At 42.8% G+C, this 20,276-nt stretch overlaps 1 long non-coding RNA gene across 11 annotated transcripts in view; it reads left to right on the top strand.

Moving 5' to 3' along the window:
• Positions 1-20,276, top strand: part of LOC147029630 (uncharacterized) — a 178,044-nt gene that overhangs the window by 63,798 nt on the left and 93,970 nt on the right. For 6 of the 11 annotated variants that reach the window (XR_015055979.1, XR_015055978.1, XR_015055982.1 and 3 more), the window contains 2 exons: positions 315-432; positions 14,682-17,266. This is a non-coding gene — a long non-coding RNA (uncharacterized LOC147029630). The remainder of the gene's footprint in view (positions 1-314; positions 433-14,681; positions 17,267-20,276) is intronic. The other 5 variants (XR_015055986.1, XR_015055984.1, XR_015055985.1 and 2 more) reach the window with 1 other exon arrangement.

The following is a 20,276-nucleotide window of genomic DNA, read 5'->3' as shown; positions in this document are numbered from 1 at the left end:
TGTCGAGAAAAACCATACTCGTAATTCTGTGCGGACAAACAAACAAACAAACGAACATGCAAACAGACAGACAAACAAACAGAGCCAAATGCAATTCCCTCTCCTCTGGTGAGGGTAATTACAGTAGTCTGCAGAGAAGTACTTCTTTACTACCAGGGTTAAAACTAGTTGATTACAGTTCTAATTGCAGTAGTCTGCAGAGATTAATGAGAGTAAAGGGACGCTATTGTTTTTCCTGTGTCGATCATGTCTGATGACTGTTCTATAAATCCACTGCTTTTTCTTTTCCACACTTTCCTTCCCATATTGTGCAGCAGACAGACATCTCCACGAGCTAAAGCCTGCTGAGGACCCAGTCTCGATGCCATGAGTCACCGATATTGCCGTAGCCAGCAGTCCTCGGCTACCGAGACCCCTCATGCTGATGTCCCGGTAAAGGATTATTTCCATTGAAAAGTCACTTCTGGGAAATCTCCATGTTCTGTATTGAATGGAAGGAGGGAGAGGAATTTAAATATTGAGATAATGAAGTTTGAGGACCATGTCAAGGCATCAGGGAAAACTTGTATGAACTAAACTGTTTTTACTTCTGCAGTTGCAAATTGATTGTAAATTGTTATTTATGAATAGTTTTCCTTTTAGTACTTTGGAAGTGGATGAGTTACAGTCTTTAATCCTTCATGCCACGAATAATAATCATGCTGATGTCCTGATGGGAATTGTAACTGTGATGTGGAATATTCTCATTTATTTAATACTTTTACACACACACACACACACACACACACACACACACACACACACACACACACACACACACACACACACACACACACACACACACACACACACACACACACACACACACACACACACACACACACACACACACACTTATTGTATAGACAACAATCGTTGAACTTGAGTGTAGCTTTGATACAAATGACACCATTCCTCAAGCCTCCTTTAAATCTCTTACTGAAAATCAGTTTGTTGAAAAATTTAAGCTAAATAATAAAAATAACTTTTCTTTACTGCACTTTAATACATGTAGTGTTGATAAAAAAAATTGTTAACAATTTATTATGTTAATAGAACAAAATTATTTTAATTGTTCCATCTTAGGATTGGCAGAGACATGGTTCACAGATGGTCACCATTCACTTCATTCTCTCCAGGGATATGATTTGGTTGTCAACAATAGGCAAAATATTGTGGGAGGAGGAGCATTGTTTATTTCTCCGAATTATAAGTATAAAGTATGACATAAATTGAATTGTATGAAGAGTGCAATGAAAGCAGATTTTATTGAAATTTATAATCTGTGTTGTCGAAATCTATAAGGTTTTTGACACAATTGACCATCATATTATTTTGCACAAACTATCACATGATGGAATTAGAGAAATATCTCTGGAATTGTTTGAAACTCACCTGTGAAACAGTAAAAAAAAAATTGTGGGCTTAATCGGGTTGGAACCCAGCGTGTGATCAACGGCTTGTGCAGTTCCACAAGGTTCTATCCTTGGTCCCCTTTTGTTCGATTATGTATGTCCATGATTTTCATGAAGCCTCTGATGTACTATCCTTCATTCTATTTACTGATGATGCTAGCCTTTATTTCTTATCATGATGGAAATACAGTAAGTCGCTGATTGACGTCAAGCCCATTGGCATCATTTTCAAAGAACATCATTGTCACATTATGGGACAACAGTCATTTCAAATCGTGCTAGCCTGATATAACGCCGTTCAAAATTTTTAGAACGGTATACTGCAGTGCACCTTGCAAAAATTTTTAATACAGTAGCGCGCTGTCTGCCAGTGTGAAAGCGATAATGTCACTTTGTCCTCTTGTGGAGAACCGACAACATGGCAAGCACTCGGTGGATGCCGTGAGGCTTTATTTCCCAGTCTCGCATGTTTCCGCCTGTGGTGAAATGTACTTAAGTATGTGTAATATGTGCTTACGTGAAGGTTGAGTTAAGTTGGGGTGACCAAAAGTTTTTCCCTGGCAATGCATCCCCCCCATTATAACACAATGCAAATGGGAAAATCATATCTGAATAACGTCGTTTCTTATAACGTTACAGTTTTTAGGAATGCACTCACGACGTAAATTGGTGACTTGCTGTAGATCTTATTGGATACTCTCAATACAGAACTCAAGCACGTTTCTGAGTGGTGAAAGACAAATATATTCTCATTAATTATAGAAACTCGAACGGCATTCGGCACAGTGGATACCTCCGCCAGGCTGAACAGTTTACGTTTTGTATACACTGATAGATCAGATCTGGATCCAGACCTGAACCAAAATCTAATTGGCTTGTTCTTTTCACCTACCCAAGTCATCCACCTCATTTTGTCATAACTCATCCACAAATATTTTGAAATATCATACTATAGATCGTTTTTTGCCCAATATCTCTCAATGGTGAAGGAATCACGAATTTAAGGAAATTCTCGTATCTAGATCTGGATTCTGATCTTCACCAAAATCGAATCAATTCATCCTTGTCACCCACCCAACCTGTCCACCATGTTTTGTCCGAATCGGTCCATAACTGTTTGAGTTATCATGCTATGCATTTTATCGTCTTTGGCTCTATCACTCAATGGTGAATAATCACTTTCATAATTCTCAGCTCCAGATCCGGATCTTCACCAAAATAAAATCGGTTCGTCCGTGTCACACACCCAACCTATCCACCAAATTTCGGCCAAATCCGTCCACAACCTTTTGAGATATGCCGCTCACAGACAAACAAACAAGAACGATATCATGCATAGCATGATCCTTGTGAAAAAAGAAACAATAGTTGCCATGGAAACAGTAATTTGGTAATTTGGAAAATTCGACCTAGCAAGTGTTTTTCATGATGGACTGTTGTGCATAACAAATTTGGTTGATGCATTTTCTCATTTCCACCAAATGTGTGTTCTACATGTTTTGGATGGCATTGACCTTATGCGTTGACTAATTTTGACCAGATGTTGTATACATATAATTCATATGCCTACAGATAAGCTGTTTAAGTTTCAATCTGATATGTTGAAAAATTCCTGAGGTTTGGCAATAACTAAATCACAAAAATATCCCATAATGGGGTGAAATTGTTGCCATGGACACCGTTTTCTCTTTGCCATGTGGGACTTTTTCGATGCGACATGGGACTTTTTCGACTCCACATGAGACTTTCCACTCTCCCATGAACAAAGATGAGCAAAATGTAAAAAAAAAGAAAGAGAAATTTCATTAATTAATTCTATTTTCACCCTCTTAGCTTGGTACTTTGGTGGTTTACCGATGAGGAGCCTTTTGATTTTGACTGGTGAACCTCTAGTGTTATTGCAGAAGGCTGTCAGACAGAATGTCTAGCAGGGTCTGCAGAGTCTTATGGTATGAAAGGTTATAATGAGGTATATGAGGTCTACAGGGTCTTGGTGTCCTGAAGTGTCTTTGGGGTCTTTGTGGTCTCAAGGATATTAGGGTTATAAAGGGTCCAGAAGTTTTTCAGGGTCCTAGGGTCTTCAGGTGTGTTAAAGGGTTTTCATGGTCTTAAAGGGTCTTCAGGGTTATAAAGGGTATTAGGGTTATAAATGCTCTTAACGGTATTTGTGGGTTGTAAGGGGTCTTAGGGTTTTAAAATGTCTCAGGGATCTTCAGGGTCTAAATGGGTCTAAAGGGGTATTAGGGTTATAAAGGGTCAAAAGCCTCTTCGATGGTCTTGGGGTTATAAAGGTTCCAAAGGGGCTTTTGGCTCCAAAGGGTCTTATTAGTCTTTGGGGTCTTATGGGTATTTGGGGTCTTAAGGATCTTCAGGATCTTAAAATGTCTTCGGGGTTTAAAAGGTGAAAGGGCTCCAAACGTCTGTGTCTGAAATGTATATTCAAATAGCCTGTAATTAATCTAGCCAATTAAAAGACAGAATTAAGGTCCAATAATATGTAATTCAACAATTATAAATGAACAGGAAATAAAGATGATATGTATGTATGTTCGAAAAATTTCATGCCCAGACCAGGAATCTAATCCAGGTCCTCTGGACAACCATACCAGTTCTCTGCCATCTGGGTGATCCACAAGCTGGGTGTTACTACACCCTCTGTGGTGAATAATAGCAGTCATGGGATTGCCCCCCCCCCCCGTGGGAGGAGACCCTTTCGTGAACAGGCTCTTGCTTCTCCGATGGTTGTCGGCGAATGCCCCGGAAGCAGCAGTGGAAAGAGAGTGGCATCTATACATGGGCGAATTGAATGTCCAGCCTGTTGGTCGCCCAGATAGCTCAGTACTGATGGCAGAGCACTGGTATGGCTGTCCAGAGGACCTGGTTTCCATTTGTGGTCGAGACGTGTAATTTTTCCCACATATACATACAAGCAATAGACATGCTCATGGCCCAACTCACGTTCAAACAGTACGTAATTAAAACACATACTCACAGGTGTTGACTCAGACTTCACCTCAACGAGGGTTCACCGTCCACCCATGTTTTTCAATTTTATATGCAGTAGATATCAAGTGAATTGGTTGGAAATTGATGCTTTATTTGGCCTTGACCTTTTGACCTATTTGCCTCAAAAATACTGGACTTCCAGCTTAAATTATGGACTTTACTAAATGGTGAAGTTTTGTGAAGATCAGAGTCACAATGTGACGTGTAGGCGAATGATCTACAAATAAACAGACAAACAGACGGCCGAACATTTTTATTCTCGTCCTGCCTTTTTGAATTTATGATTTATGATTTTGAAAAATTTGGTGTCTGTGCTTCCTCGACTTATTTTACTTGATGATGGCTTCCTCCTTTTGGGTTCCTTTCTGTTTAGCTTAAATTTGTCCACCTCCTTATTATTCTCATTTGAGGTATGTAGTTTTTTTTCACAATATTTCTTTATTTCTGTCTCTTCATATCTTTTAATCGTGATCCATCGTCATGGGGAACTGAAATTTTACAAACCGTGCTTTTATTCAGGTCCCTCCACTGTTCTCACAATATGATGAATGTTTCTTGTTCGGGGGTAAGGGGGCTAAGGAATCTGAGGTTTTTGTGTATCGGCGACTGCAATAAACTTTTCAGGTTGTTTGCCAACTTTGTCATTGATCAACCCAAACACCAAAACATGACAGTTTCCACAAATAAAGAGAAACTATTAAATCAAATGGGTTTGGGAGGGGAGACTGTGCTTTCCATGACCTCATCAGCTTTGACCTTTACCATAGTAAATGATGGAGATAACAAGAAGCGATTAAAACGAGGCAGTAACAATGCCACTTGTGTAGCTAAGGAAAGAATACAATGCAAACAATCGATATTTTATTTGCATATTTAGCTTTGTTTTGGGAATGTGCTGTTACTAGGAGGTATAATATTGGCATCAATTTTTATTTTATTGGCATCAATTTTTGGCATCAATAATATTGGCATCAATTTTTGTTTAAACAAAAGAAAAGAGGGAACATTCATTCGGCACATTCATTAACCTATCAATAGTGTGGATCACTTTTACCATGACTTTGCAAATGGGTAAATTGAGAGGGAAAAAACAAGTCTTCAATACATTTTGCAGCAAAATCAAATATTTATGATTCAGAATTAATCGTATGTAATTGGGGGAACAGGCATGTAAAAGTAAAATTACATGAAATAAATTCTCATTATTAACTTGCGATATCGCACGCCTCAACAAGACGGTTCTCACCCTTGCACTTCACATCCAGAGAAAGTGATCACATCCAGGATTTATGAGGAGGAGGTAGAAGTAGATTCATCAGGTACCGTGCTCTATATAGAGCGTCGGTTCTGCCAAAGCAGTTTCTTGGATAGATTTACAATCCGAGATGGGTCGCATCTCTGCCACAGGAAGTCGGGGCAGCAATTTGGAATTTAGCCGTGGTGCCGGTGATATCTCGCCTCCTTTTCACAAAGGACACTGTGGAATCTTTATCATCCACAAAAGAATGCTGGCATACGGGACGCCCAGTTTAACGTCCATCCTCGGGACGGCACACACATTGATGAATCACCCTCTATGTGAAACATCAGGATGAGAGTTTAGTTTATGGCTGGGCTGAGATTATAAACCAAGCTAAATGGCTCAGAGGTGAGTGGGCATCTTCCTCGGTCATCCTGACAGCCCAAGCGTATTCAATAGAATTAAATAATAATTTTTGTACTGCAAGCTCATCTCTCAGAAATTATGACCAAACATATTAAGATCAACCATTTGCATAAAATGGGGGCGAATGCACGGAAACACGTCACCTGACCTAATGACATCATGTGATGCACAGAAATAGACTTTCAGCGAAACCTTTGACGAACGATTGAGCATTGGCGGAAAGTACTCCAACACCAAAGTTGTCGGCCTCTGCTTGGTATTTCTGTTTCTTCATGAGAAATGTTTACTCTTTTATGGACATTGTTCTCCAAACAAATTATCATATAGGAATTGTACAAGATGTCCTGTACCTATAGAATGTAAAAACTTTTTGCGGTATTCTGCAGGATGATTGTCTTATACGATATTTCTATGAGATATCCTTCAGGATTGTTTCCAAGAGATTGTCATAATCAAAGGTGAATATCATCGAAGATCATTGGCCCCTCTGGTTCTTACCACCTCTCCTCTGGTTCAGCTCCTAATGTTCTCAATGGAGTACAGCTCTCCCTTGTGGGGTGGCACCCCCAGCATCACCTCTGTCTCTTCTATTGTGGAATCTAAGGCTCTCAACATTGTAGTTGTCCCTCATGATGAGGCCAAAGCACAAAGGCCTTTTTCCCCATTGCAGAGAGGTCGGTGACATCTGCTTTTTCGGTCATTTCCTCTTGATATTGAGACAACCTTATAAAATAGGTCATGATGTCCGGATATGCCTGGTGTTGACTTAATGGTGAGGGTGGCAGGCTTGGGATCCTATGATCCTGAGTTCAAACCCCACTCGGCTGTTGAATTAATACCAGGTGGAGTTGACTCTGCCTGTCTTCCTTCCAAGGTTGGCAAAATAAGTGCCAGCTTGCTGGTATAGTGTGTCGGAGTGGCGACCCGTCCAGGATTGTGTCCAATAGCCAAAGACTGCTTCGGCAGCACCAATGCTCTTCACAGAGTATGGTCCCGATGGATGGATGGATGTCCGGATGTCTATCCGTACGTCCGTTATCTTTTTGCTATTTTTGCTACTCCTTCCTTATCACCCGACTGATGATTCTGAAACTTGACACATGAATACAAGACAAGAGCCCACACATTCACTCAGGCTTAGATTTTTGGTTTTTCGATTATGGGGGCTCCCAGGATGTTTACCCCCTGAAGCTTGAGATCCCTATTCGTCTCCTTATTTACCGACTGATTGCTCTGAAGCCCAAAGCATCCTTTCTACTCGATGGACCACAGGATTGCTTGGTCTTCGATTTTTTTTTTTGATTCCAGATCAGGGAGGCTCTCTGAGGGGCTGGGGAGGGGGAGGGGGGTCCCCAAAATTGACTCCAGTCTATCGCCCGTGACATTTCTCAGGTTTTGGATTCAGTCGAGGTCAGAACTGCAACCTCAAGAGGTGACTGAGTCCACTCGGGGCTATTTTATTTTTACCTCCTCTCCTTTGGTGTAGCTCCCCCTCTGACCCACTTCAGGTTTTCCAGTATACATGCATTCATCCAGTTGCTCCCTCTGGGTTAAACCCCAAAATCTAGGTGGAATGCTCACCCCCCCACTCCCATGCTTCTTACCTCTACCAGTTATGGGAACTGCCTTCTCCCATTGTGTGAAGCTCAGAAATTAACAGTGGACCACCATCTCATGTCGGGTCAGGTTAGGTGTGGGAGCATGCGCTGGAGCAGCGCGTCACTGCATCCACTTTCAGCCGATACTCTAGGGGCCACCATCTGGCCATCCCCCAGGCAGATGCCTGGCTCATCCCCATCTCTCTGAGATGCTGATCAACTTGTTGCAACCACGAGGCACGTGGTTGGCCCATTGGCCTCCTCCACTCATAAGGCACACTCGCTGAGAGAATCTGGTGAGCAGGATCAGCTTCAGGCAAATGAGCCACATGTCCATACAACCGCAACAGACGCTCACTTAATATGCAGGTAACAAATCTCATTTGAGTTTCTCTCAGCAACCGCTCATTGGACACAGTCTGTCCAGTGATAGTCAAGGATTCGCCAAAGTGACCTGGTACCAAAGGAATGAAGTCTCCATCTCAGATCCCTCGTCAGAGTCCAAGTCTCACATCCATAGAGCAAGACTGGAAGCACCAGACGTGAAGACTGAGACTTTCATCCTCCTGCACAGGTACCGACAGCACCACACCCCATGATCGAGTGAATCCATGACTCCCCAGGCCTGACCCAGACATCTATTGACCTCTGACTCACAGCCAGCAGAGACATGATTATCACTGCCATGGGAAGTGAATCTCTCCATGACCTCACCACAAACAGGTACAGACAAAACTGCAGCATTCAATATGTCATTGAAAGCTTGGATCTTAGTTTTGACCCAGGAAACCCATAATTCCAGAGGCTCTGACTCCTCATTCAGCACCTCGAGGGCCCCCAAAAATATATCCAGTCTCTGCAAAGATGACTGCATCATCTGTGAAATCAAGGTCAGAGATATTGCCATTCCCAAATGATGTACTGCAGCTTGATCTCTCCAACATCTTCCCCAGAATCCAGTCCATACAAGCATTGAAAAGTGATGGGGCCAGTACACAGCCCTGATGAACTCCAGTAACAACTGGAAATAAGCCATAGATGGTACCACCACATCTCACAGCACTCTCAGTACCAGAGTAGAGTTCAGACATCAGATTGATCAGTTTTGTTGGCACCCCACGAAGACGAAGAAACCTGCAGAGTGCATCCCAATTCACTGAATTGAGTACTTTGCAGAGATCAACATTGGCTGCAAGCAACCATTGCCAAAACTCTCATCTGCATTCGGTGAGGACCTGAGGAGCAAGGATACGTTGATCTCTTTATTGTAAAGCCTGACTGCTCTGGACGCTGGTGCTCAAGCAGATGGTGGCGAACCCCATCAATAATTGTTCGAGCGAAGACCTTGCCTAGCACTGAGAGCAGCGTCACCCGTCAGGAGTTGTTGCAGTCCTGGTGATCACCCTTCCCTTTCCAGAGAGGGACAACAAGGCCCCTCTTCCAGTCAGTTGGGATGATGCATGTGTTCCAGACAGGGCACAGAACTTTATGCAACAACATGAGTACAGCATTTCCACCAGCCTTGAGAAGTTCAGCATGATTGCCACAGATCCCAAAAACTTTAAACCATTTCAAGTGGTTCACTGCAGCCTGTGTTTCCCCAAACGAAGGTGGATCACAGTTGAGTGGAGGGTCAGCAATAGGGATAGTAACACCCTTGACATCCAACTCAACAGCTGGTGGATCAGCCTGGTGCAGCCGCTCAAAGTAACCGGCCCAGCGGGCCTTCGCTTCGGACTCCTCTGTCAAGTGCCCACCACCCTACGTGCTAACTGCAGTACACCGAGGGATGAGCTTGGATGAACACTAGGCGCAAATTCCCGTGTAAGCGGGACGAGAATAATTTGACCACAGTTGATGCTCTACCACCTCACAGATTCCTCACACATTGGCGTGCTTGTCCACCCTTAGCGCACGTAGTGTTTTGCCTCAACTCCCTGAGCAGCTCAGCTCTGCCAATAAGTCTGGCCCTGTGACTCTCCTCAATGGTATCCAATGTCCGTTGAGAGACAAAATCCTTCTTTGCCCTTCGGTGAGTTCCAAGACATCCACCGGCAACATCAAGGATGGTGGTCCTGAAGGCACTCCACAACTCTTCAGGATTTCTCAAAACACCCAAACCCCCCAAATCCCCACTCAGCCTGTTTGCAATCTCCTCAGCCACCCTCTTTTCCTTGAGCTTGCCAACATCCAGCCTCGACTGGGATGGTAACATTCTCCCGGTTTTAAGCTTGAGTTCAGAGTTGCTAACACAAGCCTGTGGTCGGTATTGAAAAACTGAGCATTCCGGTAGACCCTGCAGTTAATTGTAAGTGATTGTCAGCGTCAGCATGATCCTGAGTGTGAGCATGATCATCAGCGTGAGCGTCAGTGTACATCATCCTCCAGCGACCATCAACGAGCACATGGTCATCTCCTTTGCCACACCACCAGCGTTGGAATACCAAGTCCAGCGGTGAGCTTGTGTGTTTTGAAGCCATGAACCAGCCACCCTAAGTCCATGACTTCTTGCAAAGTCAAGGAACTTAGTGCTATTCTTATTCATAGTTCCAAACCCATGGGGACCAACACACGTCTTCTAACCATCCCGATCAGTTCCAGTCGATGCATTGAAATCCCCCAATACTAAAAAAGAATATTGCCTGGGGCACTGATCAACCACAGATTGGAGCGTGGCATAGAATGCATCCTTCACGGTGAGATCACTCGCCTCAGTCGGGGCATATACAGAGACCAGGGAAATGACACCCAGGAAGTGACAAATCCTTAGTCTCATAATACGCTCGTTGACCGGTATTACCTCAATTATCATTGGAGTCAGCTTATTGGACACTGCTACAGCAACTCCTTGAGTATGGTAACCATCAGAGCCACCAGACCAATAGTAGGTGTAACCACCCGCCATGATCTCGCCACAATCCGGTCTCTGAACCTCAGAGAGAGCTGCAATCCCGATGTTCAAACGCAAAAGCTGAGATGATTTCAGAGACAGGTGATCATCCTCTCCTCGTGGTAGGACATTCCAGGCACCCACCTGAAGGGACCGCCTCAGGTTAACCCAAGGAGACTGCCGTCTGGTGGATAACACCTCAGCACCACCCGGACACACACTACCGCAATCCGACCCAGAAAGGTTACCCTGTGTTTTTCCTCCTGTCAGCAAAGTTTGGGGGTCCCGAAGGCTTTGCCCCAATCCCATCATCCGGTGAGCTGCCTTGTGAAGGGAAGCTGCACAGTAGGTACTCCCACGGAGTGGGTTTTAAGTTTTATTTACATTTATGGGTTTTGTGGAGTGAAGGGTTTTACGGTGGCCGGAGTGCAAATCCTGTCACTGACGACCTAAAAAATAAAAATAAAAAACCGAACTGCAGGAGGATGTCTGCAGACAGTTGGGCACTAGAAATGGATGGCTGTTGGCTCACAAGGAGCTGCTCCACCCTTTGACTGGTTTTGTTTTTAATCCTGCTGGGTGTCCATGTGCATCGACCCTCCTCACCAGGAAACATGGTAGTGGAGATGGTTTAGTCACCCACAACCCGACCATGAACCAGGTTAGTACAGGTTTACATGCGACCTGTAGCAAGTCACAGATCTCGTCTGGCTTCACCTTAAATCTCTCGTCATCCCCAATATCCCTACTTCCATTCTCCTCTCTCCTCATTCATCTCACACAACTCAACTCAATATCATATTTAATTGCAGGTTACTGTGTTTCCTTCCCTATTCCCTCTCCCTTCTCTTTTCTTGTTGATTTATCCACTTATTTGTCCAATCCACATATGACCCCACAGCCTCACTGTGTGTCACCATGTTGCATTTTACCCCCTCTCTCTTCACTTTTCTGTGAGCCTCAATTTTATATTTCAAGATACAAAAACGACCAAGTTGAGACCTCTATCAGCTTCAAAGTTCTTGATATTTTAAAATATAACTGCAGTTATCCTTGTAAATCTCTTAAATGCTTTAAAAATTGTAATTTATGATCTAGTATTCTTTTTAGCTCGCCTGTTCAAAGAGCAGAGAGCTATAGTGATATCCCCGGCGTGAGCGTCAGCTTCAGCGTGAGTGTGAGCGTCAGCGTGATCGTCAGCGTCAGTGTGATCGTCAGCGTGATCGTGAGCGTGATCGTCAGCGTCAGCGTGAGCGTCAGCGTGATCGTCAGCGTCAGCGTGAGCGTCAGCGTGATCGTCAGTGTCAGCGTGAGCGTCAGTGTCAGTGTGATCGTCAGTGTGATCGTCAGCGTGATCGTCAGCGTGATCGTCAGCGTGATCGTCAGCGTGATCGTCAGCGTGATCGTCAGCGTGAGCGTCAGCGTCAGCGTGAGTGTGAGCATGAGCGTGAAAATGTTAAAAGTTTTTGGTGCAAGTTATTTCCTTTCTAATGTTTTTATCTACCACACTATTTTTTTACTGATTACAATATACAAATACATATGTTGCTTTAAAATTATTTGGATCAGACTCCACTGCAATGCTTTATAAAAAAAATATTATGAGACTCATCCTTTAAAAACGATAAATGTATAAACAGATGAGCATTGGGTGCCTTTGACACCAACTCTCTGGTTATAGTATCCTTTTCGGGCATTTGTTGAGGGTGAATTAGTGTCACTGATGACATTATTACCATGAAGCATACACCTCGTTATTACCACGAAATTGCTGTACTCTTTCAGTTTCCCTTGTGTTACTCGTTTTCAATGGATTTTTTTTAGAATGCAGACGAATGTTGGAACACAAGCCAAGCCTCATCGTTCCTAATTTGCTCAGGGATATTTTAGGAACCAGGGAGATATTGGTGCCAAATACTTTATATTTCCTGACAAGTAGAGAAGGAGCTTTTCGCATGCTCCACCGCGCTTGTTTTCTTAATAATCGCTCTTTAAAACCCACAAAATATCTTCTTAGCTTCCCATCACAACCTTTCATTGAAACACTTTTAATATAAAGCAATCAAAAGAAAAGTATAACTTCAACATAAATCGTTCCTCGTTTGACTATGTTATCTTTTGGGACATGTTCCCTTCTCATTGTGTGGCTTTCTGTGACTATAATGGGAAACTCCTTGAAGTGTTTGTTTGTCTCGGCACGAAGAGGATGCAAAACTATTGCAATGCCCCTGTCTGTGTATCTGTGTATCCGCCGTGTCTGTAGGTTTTCAGTTTTAAAATGTTTTTCTCTGCAACCTGTTGTCCGATCGATGCGAAACTTTAAACTCCCCATATGTTTTATTGTTAGCTCTGATCATTTCTGCCTCGTGGTTGCAGCAAGTTGATCAACATCTCAGAGAGATGGGGATGGGCCAGGCATCTGCCTGGGGATGGCCAGATGGTGGCCCCGAGAGTACCGGGGGAAAGTGGATGCAGCGACCCGCTGCTCTAGCGCATGCTCCCACACCTGATCTGACCCGATATGAATGTTAATTCATATCATCCACTGTTAATTTCTGAGCTTCACACAATGGGAGAAGGCAGTTCCCATAAAGGCAGTTTGGACATCATTTTCTCCAAAACCAGTCAACGAAAAAAATTGAACCTTGGCATGTGTCAACTCCCCATGAGGTATATAGGGTGATAATGATGTCATCTGTGAAGTGGTATTCTTGCCATAATTGGTTGAATTGAAATATTTATCTGAAAAATCTGAATCTTCATAAAGCTGATGAATGACCCAATGTGAGTGAAGAATTTAATTGATGACATTCATAACCCATGCCAAGAAACTATGTGACATAATTGGGTGCATGGATGGTACGGGTGTGTAGGCCATAATAGTAGCATGTTCAGTTAACGATGGTGTTTTTGTTCAGAAGGAATGCACGAGGGCAGACTGCACTCTACGAGTGCTGAAGTCGTTAAGTTTGGTTTTTAAGTTCTCTGCCATGCTTGTTTCTGCCAGACAGGTGCTGTCTCATCAAAGAGTGGAGAGGTAGCAGAGTTACTTTTCACTGTCTCATCTGAGTTTGATTCTCGACCAACTTCATATTAAGATTATTGTTTCAGGGGTAGGATGTTGCATCATCGTGTGCCATCCATTGGATAAACATTAAGCTGGGTGTCCCCCTCTGCTGTTGTTAATTGATAGATGTTAAAGTTCCCACAGTATATTTTGTGACGGGTTGGCGAGTTAACTCCATCACACTGTACAATTTCCGATGTCCTGCCACTTTCAATTAAAAATGCTGCTTCGTGAAAGATTTGTGCCAAAACTTTCCATGGCCTACCCCGCAAGATGATGGGAATAACTGTGGCTATCAAATAAGTAGTAGTAGTGCTAGGTCCTAAACAAAAGCTGAAATACTATCACGATTCTGTCCCAAAAGGAACTTTAATGTCTTTATGAAAGTGAAAATTGAAGGGTGATTAGAAAGACAAAGCTACACGAGTAGAGATGAGTGCAGTCTGGCAAGGGTCCTTCATCCATTGAGTGTATTTATGGAATGGTCTACCTGGAAAGGTAGTGGCAACAGAAAAAGCAGAATCTTTTAAACTGGAAGTACCGAGACACATTTGGAATGGAGGGGTACGTGGATCTGGGGTGTACTTGTATATAGAGTGGCGACTCGTCCAGGATTGTGTCCAATAGCCAAGGAGACTGCTTTGGCAGCATCAACGCTCTGCACAGAATATGGTACCAATGGATGGATGGATGGTTTAGGTATGGATGGGTGATTGTATACTGTGATTGTGATGTCTGTGAGAGTGTCTCATCATAAGGTGAATGTGCCATCAGTGTATATTCATTGTTTCGAAGTGTCTTCATCCACTCCCTCAGTGTTTTTTTTTTTTTTTCTCATCAAAATATTCCCTCTTTTTTTCCTCTGTTTCATGCATGATTATGTGTATATATTGTGCGTGTATGTGTGTGCTTTGTATATATGCTATTATTATAAATATTATTATTATTATACTTATGCTGTGCTGCCGGACTGTTCACCTCCTCTCCCCCACCTTCCCAGGAGTTGACCAATTGACAGGTTGGATGAACGTGGTGTTGATGTAGAGCAGGTGTGATGGGCCAAATGGCCTCTTCCTTAAGTAAAGTTTATTGTATCGGTGGTTAATCCAGGAGGGTTGACTGTAAAACAAAAGATGAGAATACTGCGGCATCTCAAACACAGTAACCCTCGACTATAATCACGTGAGGAATTATGTTTACAATTAACTCCAATGGACCATCTCCATAACACAGGTAAGAATGGCAGAAATGTTGGCCACCTTCTCTCCGCACACCATGACATCCTGATGCTCCGTACATTAATCCTCCCTTCTCTTCCATCGTGATTAATTTTCCCAAGTGTACTTTATTTTATCTCCCTCTTTATTTCTAGAGTATACTGTTTTCTCTTTTTTCCTTCTCTCCTCTCCCCCACCCCTTTATATTTTCCTTCCCCCACCAGTTTTTTTCTTTGCAAATATATTATTTAAAAGGCATGTGAGTACCTGTGCTGAATCATATTGTGAACTTGTCATGACTTGCATGTACGGTGCCTTCAGGAAAGTTTTCAAACCCTTCGACTTTTTTTTTACATTTTGTTGTGTTAGAGTCTGAATTTAAAATGGAATAAATTTGAATTTTTTTTTGTCACCAATTGACACAAAATACCCCACAATGACAAAGAAAACATGTTTTTAGAAAATTTTACAAATTAATTAAAAATGAAAAGCTGAAATGTCTTACGTCAATAAGTATTCAACCCCCTGAGCCAATACTTTGTAAAAGCATCTTTAGTAGTGATTACAGCTTCGAGTCTTCTTGGCTGTGTCTGGATCGGCTTTACACATCTGGCTTTGGGGATGTTTTCCCTTTCTTCCTTGCCGATTTGCTCAAGCTTCGTCAAGTTGGATGGGGAGCATCGGTGGACAGCAATCTTCAAGTCTTTCAACGGATTCTCAAGGGGATCGAAGTCTGGGCTTTGTTTGGGGCCACTCAGGAACTTTCATGTTCTTGCTCTGTAGCCATTCCGGTGTTGTTTTCGCAGTAAGCTTGGGGTCATTGTTCTGTTGGAATGGAAATCTCCGCAGTCAAAGGTCTTTTGCACTCTGAAGCAGGTTCTCCTCAAGGATTCGCCTGTATTTGGCTCCATTCATTGTTCCTTCTATTCTGACAAATCTCCGAGTCCCTGCCACTGAAAAGCAACCCCAGAGCATGATGCTGCCGCATCAAACTTCACGCTCGGGATGCTGTAAGATCGGTGATGAGCTGTGTTCAGTTTCCGCCAGACGTACTTCTTTGCATTCAGGCCGAGTTCAATTTTCGTCTCATCAGACTGCATAATCTTTTGCCTCATGCTCTCAGACTTTCACGTGCCTTTTTGTAAACTCCAGGTGTGCTGTCATGTGCCTTTTTCTCAGGAGTGGCTTCTGTGTGGCCAATCTCCCATAAAGCCCAGATTTGTGAAGTTTTGCAGAGATTGTTGTCCTTCCGGCAGGTTGTCCCATCTCAGCCAAGGAACTCTGTAGTTTTGTCAGAGTGGTCATTGGGTTCTTGTTCACCTCCCTGACAAAGTTCCTTCTTGCCCAGTTGCTCAGTTTGGTCGGACGGCCAGCTTTAGGAAGAGTCTGGGTAGTTCCATGTTATTTCCATTGCCTAATGATGGAGCTCACTGCTCTTAGGAACTTTCAAAACTCTATAAATGATTTTATACCCTTCCCCAGATCTATGCCGCCTCACAATTCTATCTTGGAGTTCATGGTTGAGTTTCTGCTCTGACATGCTGCACTGTCAACTGTGGGACTTTATACAGACAGGTGTGTTTCTTTCTAAACGTGTCCATTCAATTTACTTGACCACAGATGGACTCCAATCAAGTTGTGGAGATATCTCGGGAATGATCAAAGAAAAGTGGATACACCTGAGCTCGATTTGAAGTGCCACAGCAAAGGGGTTGAATATTTATTGACACGAGCTTTTCATTTTCAACTAACTTGTAGAAATTTCGAAAAACACGTTTTCACTTTGTCATGATGGGGTATTTTGTGTCGATCAGTGACAATTTTTTTTAACTTAATCCATTCTAAATTCTTGTTGTAACACAACAAAATGTGACAAAAGTCTCGGGGTGTCAATACTTTCTGAAGACACTATAACAGACATACCTGTCGGGTACACGGTTTGTGCAGCGAAAGTATAATGTAACCATCCTAACTGTCCAACAGAGGAAAGCAGAACTCCACAAAGATATTCGTCTGTTAAACTACACCTCGTGCAACCTTTAAAAAGCGCAATCAGCAAGCAGCTGCCTGCTGTGCCGCTCCATGCCCCTTCATTCCTGTATGGCATTGTACATGGCACAGCACCAGCGGTTATTTCTGTTAATCATCAGCTGGAATTTGATAGTGATTCTTGTGGACACTGGCTGTCTTCCAGAGCTTAATCTTTAACTTTAGCACAGCGGTCAAAAGCGGCAGTCTTCTGGCACAAATGCTTTGTCCACATATCTCGCTACACATTTCAGAAAGGAGGATTCGAGTGAAAACGACGATCACTTCTTGGCTCCGCATGGCTCAGTAGGTAAACTCAATGTTCAGGAAACGTGAAAAGGCAAGTGGATTGTGTTTAACAAGATTTATAACATTGCTACATTCCAGGAAATCTGGATTAACGAGTACAACCGTTGCATTTTGCACTTGCACTTTATTCTAACTCTTTCAGATAATGCAGGATAATGCTTTCTTTACACATCATGTGTGCACGCATGTACGGATGCACATTGACATGCATGCAATATGTCTGCAGATGTACACGCGAACGTATACATCCGCATGTGCGCAAACAAACAAACCTTATAAAAACACACACGTATACACTCGTGCTCGGAGACGTGTGCAGATGCAGACATTTGCACTTCTCGTATGCATATGCGTGCATATAACCTCCGCATATAGATATACACAAATGTACATAAACTCCTCGTATTACATTCAAACATTTTTTACACACACACACACACACACGCACACACGCACACACGCACACACGCACACACGCACACACGCACACACGCACACACGCACACACGCACACACGCACACACGCACACACGCACACACGCACACACGCACACACACACGCACACACGCATAACTTGCACATCCACATCAGCGCACAGATGATTGTGAGTACTTTTATTTCTTTCTTGTATGGATGGACGGGTGGATTTATGTATATATTGCTGCCTTTACTACTTGTGAGTTACAACTGAGGGCATCAGATGACTATACCTGTGCATATACACATAAATGCCAGTTTATTTGTTGTGTTAATGATGTATTTTATAGTGATGTGAATGATTAACCAGGTTACATAAATGTTTCTGAAACTACTGACTTTCAAAAAATGTATTGATTTGGTTAATGGTGACCAACACAACCAATGTCCATTAGCTCTCTTCCACTCCAGAATGTTATTGCGTGCATTAAACCAGGGTGAGTAATCAAAAGCCTGATGGAGGCAGTTGGACGTGCAAATTGTTATTTGGTTTGTGCTGATTGCCAAAAACTTGTGGAAATAAATCGCCATAAAGACCTTGTGGAATAATGTCAAAGTCTTCTGTATTTCAAAGGAATTGCTATAAGGAGGATGTGGGGGAAGAGTGGGTGTTGGGGTAGGGAAGGGGGAAGGGGGGAGGTGGAGGAGGAGGGGAAGTCTCCTCCTCCTCACCTCCAGTGTGACCACTCCTCATTTTCATAAATGCCAAGGTGAGCCAATGAAAAAAAGCCAAGAATTCACAAGGTTTCGGAAAAGCGATGATAATAATAGAAAACCTATACGCCAAAAAACCTATAGAAAACCAAGACGCCAAAGTGAACAACGAATAGCCAAGATCTTGTGAAAAAAGCCAAGGAGTGGTCACACTGCTCACCTCCTCACCTCCATGTAGCATCAACCCTGGAATATACACGCACATACAGTAGGGTGCAAAAGTATAACTCTGCTGAATTAAATCAATGCCAAGTTTTTTTTCTCATCATGATTTCAAACACGAATTTGTCACAATATTGAAGATACATATCCATGTTCTTTAATGTATTATAGTTATTTTTATATAAGGAAAGACAAGGAAATTAGACGCAGGTGGAGGCCATTCGGCCCATCATGCCTGTTGCGCATCAACACCGCACCAATTTATTAACACAAGATCCAAAGAAGAAAATCCCAATTTGTTTTAATTATTATTATTATTATTATTATTATTATTATTATTATGTTTTAATAAAGTGTTTTTGTATGTTGTTTTTGAAATTTTTGGATTCTTTTTTTTTTTTTTCCTCAGGGGAGGGGGCATGGGCTTGGTTAAAAACACACATCAACCACACATCCCCCTTTATGAGACCCCCACCAACAGCACTCCGCAAACATACATATATATATATATATATGTATATGTATATATATATGTATATATGTATATATATATATATATATATATATATATATATATATATATATATATACACATATACCAACGAGCCTGGTGTTGGCGCAGTGGTTAGGGCAGCGGCTTGGGATCCAAAAGGTCCTGAGTTCAAGCCCCGTTGGGCCACTGAATTAATACACCAGGGGGTTGACTCAGCCTGTCATCCTTCCGAGGTCGGCAAAATGAGTACCAGTACACTGGGCCGGTGTATACCCCGGTTAAAATAGGTGTACCATATCCCTGTGTCGTAAGAGGCGACCAGGATTGCGTCAGGAAGGGCATCCGGCGTAAAACATGTGCCAAATCACTATGCGGATCATATGGATGATCCGCTGTGGCGACCCCTAACGGGAGCAGCCGAAAGAAGAAGAAGAAGAAGAAGAAGAAGACACATATACCAACGCAAACAAACAACAACAGCACTCCACAATCACCCATCAATGCTCAAACTACCTAAAAGTCTTATCAACATCCCCATACCCCTCTATCTCCATAACTTCCAAGTACCTATCTAATTCTAATTTAAACTTATCTACTTTTTCTGCTGCCACAACCTTCCCAGGGAGACCATTCCATGCATTAACTACTCTCTGAGTAAAAGTCCCCTGCCTTACTACCATCTTTACTCTCCTCTTCTTTACTCTCAAGCTATGGTCCCTGGTCGGCCTGGTCCTATCACTGTCCACTCTGTTGAATAATTCATCTGCACTTATTTTATCAATACCTTTCATTACCTTAAACATCTCCATCATATCTCCTCGTAACCACCTCCTTTCTAGTGAATAAAGCTCTGTCTCCTTCAGCCGCTCCTCCTAGCTGAGTCTAGCTTGGCCCAGAATCAATCTCGTCGCCCTGTGCTGAACCCTCTCCATGGAATCTATGTACTTCCGGAACTGTGGTGACCAAAACTGCAAACAATATTCTAAATGTGGCCCTCACTAAATTCCTGTACAATGTTAACACCACCTCTTTTGATTTATAAATGATCCCCCTCCAAATACAACCTAAAACCCCGATTTGCTTTACTTATAGCTGCCTGGCACTGTGCTGCCTGCTTACCTCCCATATCTATTACCACCCCCAGATCCTTCTCCTGTGTGACACACTCGAAAATTACCCCTTGCATCCTGTAAT

Source organism: Eptatretus burgeri, chromosome 3 (assembly GCF_056783735.1).
Source record: "Eptatretus burgeri isolate ZD-2024b chromosome 3, Ebu_testis_v1, whole genome shotgun sequence".
Lineage (NCBI taxonomy): Eukaryota > Metazoa > Chordata > Myxini > Myxiniformes > Myxinidae > Eptatretus > Eptatretus burgeri.
Note: the sequence above shows the minus strand (reverse complement) of the source record. Positions and strands in the feature narration are given on the sequence as shown.